This window comes from Euphorbia lathyris, chromosome 8, assembly GCF_963576675.1.
Source record: "Euphorbia lathyris chromosome 8, ddEupLath1.1, whole genome shotgun sequence".
Classification (NCBI taxonomy): Eukaryota; Viridiplantae; Streptophyta; class Magnoliopsida; order Malpighiales; family Euphorbiaceae; genus Euphorbia; species Euphorbia lathyris.
The window spans coordinates 63,533,197-63,544,114 of record NC_088917.1 but is presented as its reverse complement, the minus strand read 5'-3'; positions in this window follow the sequence as shown (position 1 = coordinate 63,544,114).

Below are 10,918 nucleotides of genomic sequence, written 5' to 3'. Positions count from 1 at the left end.
CTTTTATCTTTTGCGATTATATTTAATTGAAGCTTTTTCCATTATTCTTATATGCCTATTGCTATGATTAATTTGTCTATGAATTAATCCCCATCCAATTTGGGATGGGGATGAAATTGATTGTAAGAATATGTATGATTAGGGATCTAGGACCTTTGATTGATCAGTTTATGCATGCTTAATGCCTAGAAATTGTTAGGAACAGGATTTATGCTAGAATGAACATTGATAATGATCAACTAGCCTGTTTATGTATATAATGTGCTTAATGCCTGTGACCCTGACATTAAATAGGATTATAGATAGATGAGAACCTGACCACGGAATCGTCTATACCGAACTTGTGTAACACATCGTCAGATTCAAACAAAGTGGTAATATAGTTGTCATCATCGAGGTTCTCAGGGTTCTCATGGGCCTTGGAGGTGCTTGGTTCATCCATCGCTCCCACGGTTGCCTATGCGTTGATAACTTGCTCCTCAGCATTCAGGTCTAGCATCATGATCTCCTCTATGAAGCAGCTTGTCTTTCCTTTGCCCTAGTCGGTAACATCATTGAAGATCTCAAATCCTGGCAGGATCTTTCCTTCGGCCACTCGGTCCGACCTCATCATAACAATAATTTCCGGCTCTTCATCAGACTCATCCCAAATATTGATTGGAGCTCTCTGATTGATACCTTCCTCGTCCGAGGAACTTCCCCAAATATCCACGACCATCAGATCCATCATGTGAGGGACGTTCGGATTTACATAGGAAGGGTCCGACGATCCATACCGAGCCCAGCCTATCAATTCATCATAATCTTTCAAGAACACCATGCTCAACCTCTTTGCCACAAGTGGAATAGCCCCCTTTCGAATGCACATAAGTTGCTCTTGATCGCTCAAAGTGACCTGACATGAGGCATACTTGAACCTCCATCTTCTTGCGTAATCCACAAATGCTTCCTCGGGAAACTGCTTGATCCTTTTTAAATCCTCCAACGACCCTGTCCACGGAATGTATGTCTCATATCTCCGTACAAAGGCCTCCATGAGGGATCCCCAATCCCTTTTTGTCTTCCCCAAGAGCATTCGGTGCAACATCAAAGCTTCCCCTATGAGAGTCTTTGGAAAATTTTGAATCAACTCACTACGATAGAGTATTGCGTCATACATGTGGGCACGGAAACAGTTTATGTGATCGATGGGGTTCGTATCTCCCTTATACTTAGCCATAGTTAATACCGCCTCAGGTTTCTCCTCGTCGGGTGACTCAGGCATTTCCTCTGGACATCCCCATGCGGTGTATTCCTTGATGAATCTCTTAGTCATTTCAGCCCAATTCACCTTAACGTTTATCGGAAGAGACATATACCACACCAGTGATTCTCCTGTCAACGAGTTGCAAAACAAGCTCGTAATTTCCTCCTCTTTATAGCCCAGAGGACCCATAACGGACAGATAAAAATGCAGGTGCTCCATGGGGTCCATACCTTCATTATACTTGCTAACAGTTGGCAACGGGCGTTTGATAGGCCCGATTTGCATCGCGCTATATTTCACCACCTGTGCTTTGGCCTTTCTATACTTCATCAAAAACAAGCTCGCCATCAGTGACCAATCATGCTTAGTCGATTCAGGTAGCAACTAAAACCACCTCAAAGTTTTGCCCACTAGCGATAGATAAAACCATGGAGCGACATCTTCCACCTCATATGGCTCTCTAAACATAGTGCCCACATACTTGAACAAATGGGCTTCGGGGTCCTCTACCCCACTGAACAAACTCAACACGGGCTTGACCCTTTGAGATGACACCTCTTCAGATTTTCCTTTGTCATTTATCACCTCCTCTGTTAGTCCCTCTCCTAAGACGGATACATGCAATCCATTTCCCACATTTAACTTGTCTTCGACACTCAAAAGCTCTTCCTTAAATTCACAGAATGATTCCACCACAAAGCTCTCCTCCAACCCAGATCCGATTGCGCTCACCCTATGACTAGGCGATGGATTGCGCTTAGGGGAAGGGTTTGCTAACGATGGGTCGACTATTTTCTTTTTATCAATCAGATCCTGGATCTCATGCTTTAGCCTCCCACAATTTTCAATGGTGTGCCCGTAGTTACTATGGAACTTGCAATACCCATTGGTTATCATCCGTGGTGAGGGTCCTGTCTTGTTCTTGGGAGTAAGAGCTTTCAGCAACTCCTTTTTCTGAAATCGTTCAAAAAATTTTGCATAAGTCTGATCAAACTGGGTGAACTACCTTTTCTTGATATCATTGAGTTCAAGCACCTTTACCGCGGTAGGTTCTACATTAGCACTTGGCCCTCTGGAACTATGCCCCGACTTCGTCCATTTAGTATAAGCTCTTTTCGGCTCTCCATCTACCTCAACTGTCAAAGCGTAGCTATACATCTGATTAAAATCAGTGAAAGGCATGCACCACAGCTTATTCTTAATATACGACAAAGTGTTGCCGATTACCATTCAGATCTGATCCTGCTCCAGCGGTTTCTATTTCATAACTGCCGCCTTGGCTCTCCACCTACTCACAAAGTCGGACAAGGACTCCTCAGCCTGCTGCTTGGTGCTCTCTAGCTCCTTCAAAGTAACCTCAAACATAGTGTTGAAGCTATATTGGGTGATGAATGCCTTCGCCAGTTCTTTCCAATCTTTCTTCGTTCCCAGCGGCAATGCATGAAACCACACAAAGGCAGGTCCTTCCAGATAAGCACTGAACAACCCTAGGATCTGTTCCTCAGTCAGAATTATGTGCTTCATCACTGCCACATATTGGTTCACATGGGCGGTAGGATCCCCAGTTCCATCAAACTTCTTTATATTAGGGAGTCTGAACTCCACGTGGGTCTCACACTTCCGGTGTGACGTGTGGCTTCCATTCGCCTCCCTTTTCTTTCTCTTTCCCAAACTGCTTGCTATGCAATCCTGATAGTTACCTCCAAAACGGGGACCGGTGTTCACAATGTTCCCAACTGGTTCACTGCCACTTTTGTTACCCCTCATTGTAAGCTCAGCCAGCTAGACCAGAATCGTGGCTAACTGATCGTTAATGTTGTTCACAGAATTCTCCAATTCGTCCACCTTTTCATTGGTCGTAGACATACTGACCGAAGACTGAGTAGACTCGGACGAAGATGATTCAGAAGCCACAACTGCTGAATGTGATGGTTCAGAACTGACAGTCTGTAACTGGTCGAACTGTCTGACTAGCCGATTACTCTCACGGAACCACAACCGCTTAATGATGACGTCTGCGCGAGCGATACCCATTAGTATGTATGCATGATTTTATATGCATGAGTCGTGGTGTGTGCATTTATTATTTACGGATATACAAGATAAGAAGAACAAACGTTAGTCTAATTACACGTATCACAACATCTCTCTTCCACCCTTATTCCTCCACACACTCGATGGTCCAAGTCTCTTTCCTAGGATTTTGGTTTGAGGCTCATATAGCAGTCCAGGGGATGCGTGATGTCGTCGATTATTGCGGAAAAATAGATCATTCATCAAACAATACAATTTGTTTTAACGTATCATCGTTCAGTGACCAAGATATCGACCAAATTGGATTGTCCTATTGAATAACTCATCTTTCGTTATTTCGCGAGACTCATTAGTTCGGGTTTTGACACCCTTTGAGCGTATCTCGGATTTAGACGTGGTACGAGTTATTCTTTTGGTTCAATCGTTCGTTATTGACAATGATTCGTCCCCTTTTATTCGCGTGAGTTCGTATCTCGATTTTTGGATTACGACGGGATCTTTTGGATCTATCGAGAGACGTAACCACGTGTTTATTTAGTGACAATATCACTTTTGGATTTTATTTTAGGGAACGGACTCATCGTATAACGTGTTTGTTTTTAGCGTCAAAATCCGCTTGCTTGTTTTAGCTACGTGAAAAGACGGCGAGTCTTATTCGAGCGCACAATAATCTTTCGGCTAGTAACAATTCTTTATTTTTTCCAATTTACGGGATATATCATCTCAGTGTGGTTATAGAAAATCAACGTTTCATTTAATCGCGTGCTTATTCGAAGCAGGGATATTACCGTTCTTTTTCATTTAGGCACGATTTAAGCAAACACGCAAATCGGGCCATATTTCTTGTAGTTTTGGTAACGGTCAAAATGATCGAGCCATTAGTCAAATCCATAGTCTCGTCCATATGGTGCAATCATGCGGTTTCTCAGCTTAATTCGGCTTCGTGATTTTAAACGGCGTATATACCAGTTCGAGGCACGTATTTAACGACATTGGTTCATTTTCTTTAACTACTCTTGGGATTGACATATATCGTAGATACGGAATGATTTTGGTCATTTTTATTTTTATTTTATTTTCTTTTTATTTTCTTAGTCACTTTTGCGGATACGTCCAACTCTCTTTAGAACAACGCAAGGCGTGACGTAAGAGCTCGTTTTTTATTCAGAAGGGACGGGCTACGTTTACGAAACTCTTTACGTTACAAAAGGGTTGTCCAAAACAGAAATGTTCTTCATTTTCGTTTTGTCATAATATCGCTTTATCCCAACGTATTTAAAGGATGTGAATAACGGATATCGTTAATATAGTCTTTTGAATCGAGATATAACTATCCTTAATACCAAACCGACTTATACTAATACGTGCTTACGTCACAACGTATTTCCTGAACATATGCCTTCTTTGGGACACGGAAAGGGACCAGGCGGGTCGCACAAGTTCATTCATACGAGATGACTAAGTCGTCTTTAGTTCAAATTGTTTCGGTGTTTTGGGGTAGTTTATATATCGGTTTAAGAGTATATATTAACGTATCGTTTCATTTTCTTTACATATTTTAGGATTAGACACGTATCATGGCAATTTGAAAACACGAACTGATTCATTCATCACATCAAAAATAGTAACGGGTAATCCTATGGCAACTTCTAAGGCTACTATATGCTGACACGGCTAATCGCGGGACCTCACAGGACCGCACAAATTCGCCCCTAACGAATGGATGGGGACCCTTTGGCGGCTTACTGCAAGGGGGAACTTACACTAGCCTCTTTCGAGCGACGAATGGACTCTCAATAGAGGTTTCGCGGAAATTACCCAAAAGGTTTGCAATAATGCTTATGAATGTATACGAAAAGAAATAATACGATCCGTCCCCGTTATGGGCTTAATACACACCTTCCGGAATCAAATTTCTCGCTTCCCCAGCAGAGTCGCCACTTGTAGGTGCCGCGGCCTCGCCCGGAAGACCCAGGGGGTGGACACCGTTGACGACAGATGCTGTGATTGGCGCCGAAAGCAACCAATTGCGGAATCAAGCTGCTCGGCAGGGCCGGAGCTCGGAGTATGGAAGAGTCACCACCCACGAATGGGAAATGAACACCGATCCCTTGCGGGAGACCGGTGAGGGTTCGGGAAATTTGGGTACAAGCCGAGAAGGCTAGCTCCTTTCCGGAGAAAGGCTACTAGGCACCCCGACATCGCCCGGTTCTGAACCACCGGCCTCCTACTTAGCATGTTAGGCGCTAACGGACTAATCGCATATTTCTTTAAGTTTAAAATTCATTTGAAACCTTTTCTTTCTCGTTTTGAAAGCCGTTTTGAGCATATTATTGAAAGCCATATTAGTAAAGAATCACCCATTTTACATGAATTAAGATATGTAGAAGAAAGAGGGAGATAGAAGGAAGAAATGATTTATTTACAACGTGAATTATGTCTTAAGCTATACATTAAATCTAAACTAATCTCACTCCCCAAAAAGCGAGTTTATTTACATGGTTCGTGCCTTAATCGCCGTTGGAACGATTTAGACGCGTTTCAAAATCTCGTTGGTTTTTATGATTTTCACTGGAATCGCCGTTGGAACGACTCGAGCGTTTGAAAACGTGGAATAAGAAGTTTTAACTCAAAAACGTGATTAAGCATACAAGTCCATTTATTTTTGTACAAAACCGTTTAGTTAGGAAAACGATTCAAAACTCTATTATTTATAAGGAAAACGATTTTAATTACAAGGTTCGCTTAATCCGTCGTTGGAACGGATTAAGGTTTTAAAACGTGATGTTTAGGAAGTGGTTTAAAGTGATAAAAAAAAAAGCCTTTTATTTACACTTTTGGAATATCTAGAAACTTTTAGTTTAAATAAGCAAGTTGAAATCTTTTTGTGGTTTCTTTTTCCCATTTTCACCTAAACTATTCCTCACTTGAACATAATTATAATAATGAACAATTTAAGTCGCAAAACTCACCCAATAAAACAAACTTGAAATATATAAGTATAGATGTCAAAAAGGAAGGGTAAATATACATATATGTACACATTTTGGCTAAAAAATGAGGGATATATCTATAGATTAAAAATAAGTGAAGAAATACTAGATATATGTATATAATAAGGATAATGAAAATAATATTAAATATAGTACACTTTATTCTAAAAACATATGAAAATAATGGACAAAGTTTATAAATAAGAAAATAACATTTATCCCAAAATAGTTTTTCACGTAATAAGTATATAGAATAAAAAAACCCTTTAATGTACATCTAAATATTGATACTCAAAAATAAGGTTCAATAACCCAAAAGCATTTATAAATTAATTATCCCCAAAGGTTTAAACCAACTATCTCCCAAATAATAGCTAATATAACTTGAATAAACCAAAAAAACTATATATAAATACACATATATTACTTTACAAAGCTAAATTGATATAAACTAAGTTTAAATACCAAATGGATAAGTATAAAATATCTAATTATTAGTTATAGAACCCCAAAACACTTTTAATAAATAAATTATATAATTACATATATATATATATATATAGCCAAATGTCAAAAAAGTTAAGAAAAGGGCTTAAAAAGGGGATTTTTAAAATTCCAGCAGCTTTACCGACGGAAAATCCGTCGGTAAACTTCCTTTACTGACAGAAACAGCAAAGTTACAGAAACAGTCCCTATATTTTTCAGATTTATTAAAATACTTTAGATCTAATCTATTCTATCATTTTGGTCCCCGAACTACCCAAATCGGGTCATAGTCTATAACGGAGTATCCCAAAACGATGTTTTATCTTTAAAATGTTAATTTAAAAAAAAATTAAAATTCTATATTTACAACGTTTTAATCCCGAACTATCCTTAAATCGGGTCACGATTCGTATTGGGACCTTAAAACGAGGTTTTTCATTTAAAACAAAACCAAAACGTTTATTAAGTATGAGACGGGAATTAAATAAATACGAAAAAATAAATAAACGTGATAAATAAATAACTAACTAAATAAATAAACGAAACTAAAAATAAATAAATTAAACGAGTCTAGTCCTCAGATAATACCTCAAGATTGGTATTGACAATCGAAGTCGGTTGATTCCACGAGTTGTGATTTTCGGTGTTTTTCGGTGTTTTTTGTAAAATATTTAACTTTTTGGGAATTTTCAATTTTTTAGGAAAAAAAATATTTTTCCCAAAAATTTACTTTCTCTCTCTAAAAATAATTTTTTTTGAGAGAGAAGCTCCAAAACTTCCTCCTCTCAAATGCATGGGGATCCGTGCCTTTTATAGGCACGGATCCCAACTGCTGGTTGGGCGACGCCCAACCAGCGTTGGGCGCGCGCCCACCGCTGCTGGGCGCTCTGCAGTGATCGTTGGGCGCACGCCCAACGTTTGTTGGATGACGCCCAACGTTCGTTGGGCGCTCACCCAATGGGAGTCGGGTGGCCGCCCAACGAGTGTCGGGCGTGCGTCAAACGCCCGCTGGACGAGCGTTTGGCACGCCGAGCGCCGTGTCTGGCGTTCGTGGGACGCCCATTTGCCAGGGGATGCCGTTAGTTGCCTACTCGCCGACACCCAATCCTTCAGGGTCTTTTCGTGATTTTTATTTTTAAACTAATGGAATCAACCGCTTTAACTGTCTATTATGGGTTTTCGTCACAGGTCCTCCGACTCGGTGTCTACAACCGTCAAGAAGAGTTTTTGTTTAAACCAACATCAGTATATTTGCAAGCAGTTAGAAGAGTTTTGTTATACATTAAGAGTAATCCTGCAGAGAGACTATTTTCTTCTACTAAATCACATATAACTTTGAAAGTCGTTTTTTATATAGATTGGGCAACATGTATAGATAATAAAACATGGGGTTTGCTATACGTTGCCCCTATTTTACTTACCGTCGCCTCCTATTTGACATTTTTACCCTTTTCATTTTTCATTCAAAAAAGTGAAATTCTCTCAACCCCGAAAAACAAAACGAAGAAAAATCATGCCTCCAAAACATGGAAAAATACTTGAACATCTAAGTTTCGTATTTACCAATAATCTGAAATTTAACGAATTGAACTTGAAATGAAATTTTCTTTTTCGTTGAATTTGCTCTAAACGGGTAGCCCATACAGTCCGGTCCATGGACCGGTAGTATGAACTACCCTATTTTACCTAGGCAAAACGGGTAGGCTACTATATTTTATCTAGGCAAAACAGCCCGTTTTGCCTCGATAAAATAGGGTAGCCTACCCGTTTTGCCTAGGTAAAATAGGGTAGCCTACCCGTTTTTCCTAGGTAAAAACGGGTAGGCTACCCGTTTTCCTTTAGGGAAAATGGGTTTATTTATTTATTTATTTTAATTATAATAAATATTAATTATAGATAAATTACGTATTAACACGTGCAATACATAATTTACGTATTTTTTATTTCCAATCAATAATTTATATATACGGTTTTTCTACCCAGTCAATACATAATTTACGTATACGTATAATTAAATTTACGTTCTAAAAGGTAAATAAATATAATTTACCAAATAAAAATTAATTGGACACTTCAATACGTATTTTTTATTTCCAATCAATACATAATTTATCTATAATTAATATTTATTATAATTAAAATAAATAAATAAATAAACCCGTTTTCCCTAAAGGAAAACGGGTAGCCTACCCGTTTTTACCTAGGCAAAACGGGTAGGCTACCCTATTTTACCTAGGTAAAATAGGACCGTATGGGCTACCCGTTTAGAGCAAATTCAACGGAAAAAAAAATTCGTTTCAAGTTCAATTCATTAAATTTCAGATTATTGGTAAATACGAAACTTAGATGTTCAAGTATTTTTCCTTATTTTGGAGGCATGATTTTTCTTCGTTTTGTTCTTCGGGGTTGAGAGAATTTCACTTTTTTGAATGAAAAATGAAAAGGGCAAAAATGTCAAATAGGAGGCGACGATAAGTAAAATAGGGGCGACGTATAACAATCCACTAAAACATTTATAATTGATTTTTGTATGTTTTTTTGGCAATTCTTTAATATCTTGGAAGAGCAAAAAAAAATGACAGATTTTATTGAGGTAAAGTAACAATCAATGGCTGCGGCAAAAATATAATGGTTTCTTTACATTTTTCAAGTCTTGCAGATTCAACATCTAATTCCAAACCATTTATTTTGTGACAACCAATCAGTGATTTATTTGACTAGTAATTTTACATTTCATGACATAAACCAAGCATATCGAGTTAGACTGACATTTTATAAGGGAAAAGCATCAAGAATAAATTTGCATCCACTTGCAGTTTCCACAATACACCAATGACAGGTCATAGAATGAGTCGCACTGCTCACTAATTTAGAGACAAAAGCCAAAAAATAATCTTGGCGACTTAATATAAGTTCGAATATGCTCAATCACACCACTGAACTCTAAGAATTATTGGACAAAATGCAGTCTACCACACCTTCAGCATCAGTTTCAAAGTGAATTTTTGGATATTTGTTCGAGAACATCCAAGATATGGAATCACGGAGAGCTAGTGCTTCAACTAACTTGACTAATAAAACTTCTGGTGCAAAAGATCTATAACAAGAGAGAAACTCGTCATCACTACCATGAAGAACTATTCCAACACCACACTCACCCTTTGCTTGAAAATTGCGGCGTCCACATTGCATTTAACACAGCCAACTCGTGACTTTGTCCAATAAACGAACTGTTACTTCGTTCCATTGCCAACCGCCTGGAGCCTTTAAGGCTGCTCTTGTAGCACCTCCCTCCATTCCGCCACAAAACGTAAAGATTTAGATCCTACATCAATTGGTGATCGCAACTTCTCGCTCCATATTTGAGCTGCTGTCATGTCATCCAAAGAACCACCATAGTAGAGCTAGCTTTCTCTATCCTATCATGGCACAATAATTGAGTACCCAATCTTCAATCCAATCCCAATCAACTCTCGGGGAAGTGATACCCGCCACATTCCAACAAGCAGTCGCATAAGTGCATCCCGAGAACAGATACCACCTGTGCTCAATATTCATCGTGCTAGTAAACATCTACTTGAGGATTGAATTTTCCATTGAATTAAGCATGACCGTTGAATTAAAGGTAGTAACTTTGCACTCAATCTCCACATGAAGAATTTAATCTTCTACGGCACATCAAAAGTCCATATTCAACTCCACCCATTATGATCCAAGTCGAGTAGCTTTAAGAAGACGATAGCCAGGTTTTGACGAATATAGACCATTCTTAGTGAAATGCCAAACCATCATATCATCACGAATTGATGTAGCTGTTAATTTACCAGGGTCTCGGATTTGAGAGCCCGAGATAAATAAGTCTGAGACCCTTGCATCTTTGTTATCCTTGGTACTAACAAACGAATATATTATTGTTATGTTTTAATTAATTGATTGTTTTATATTGAATATTTTATTTTCAGTTTTCTTACTGATATTTCATTTCCGGTTGCAGAATAGGATAAATCAATGACTTTCTTGATGCTGTTCCGGGTTCAAATCCATCTTGGGGTTGGAGAAGCATTCTTCATGGTATCCCTATTCTGAAATTGGGGCTCAGATGGCATGTTGGCAATGGTAAGTCCATTTTTTGTTTCGCAGATCCTTGGGTGTCCTCCTT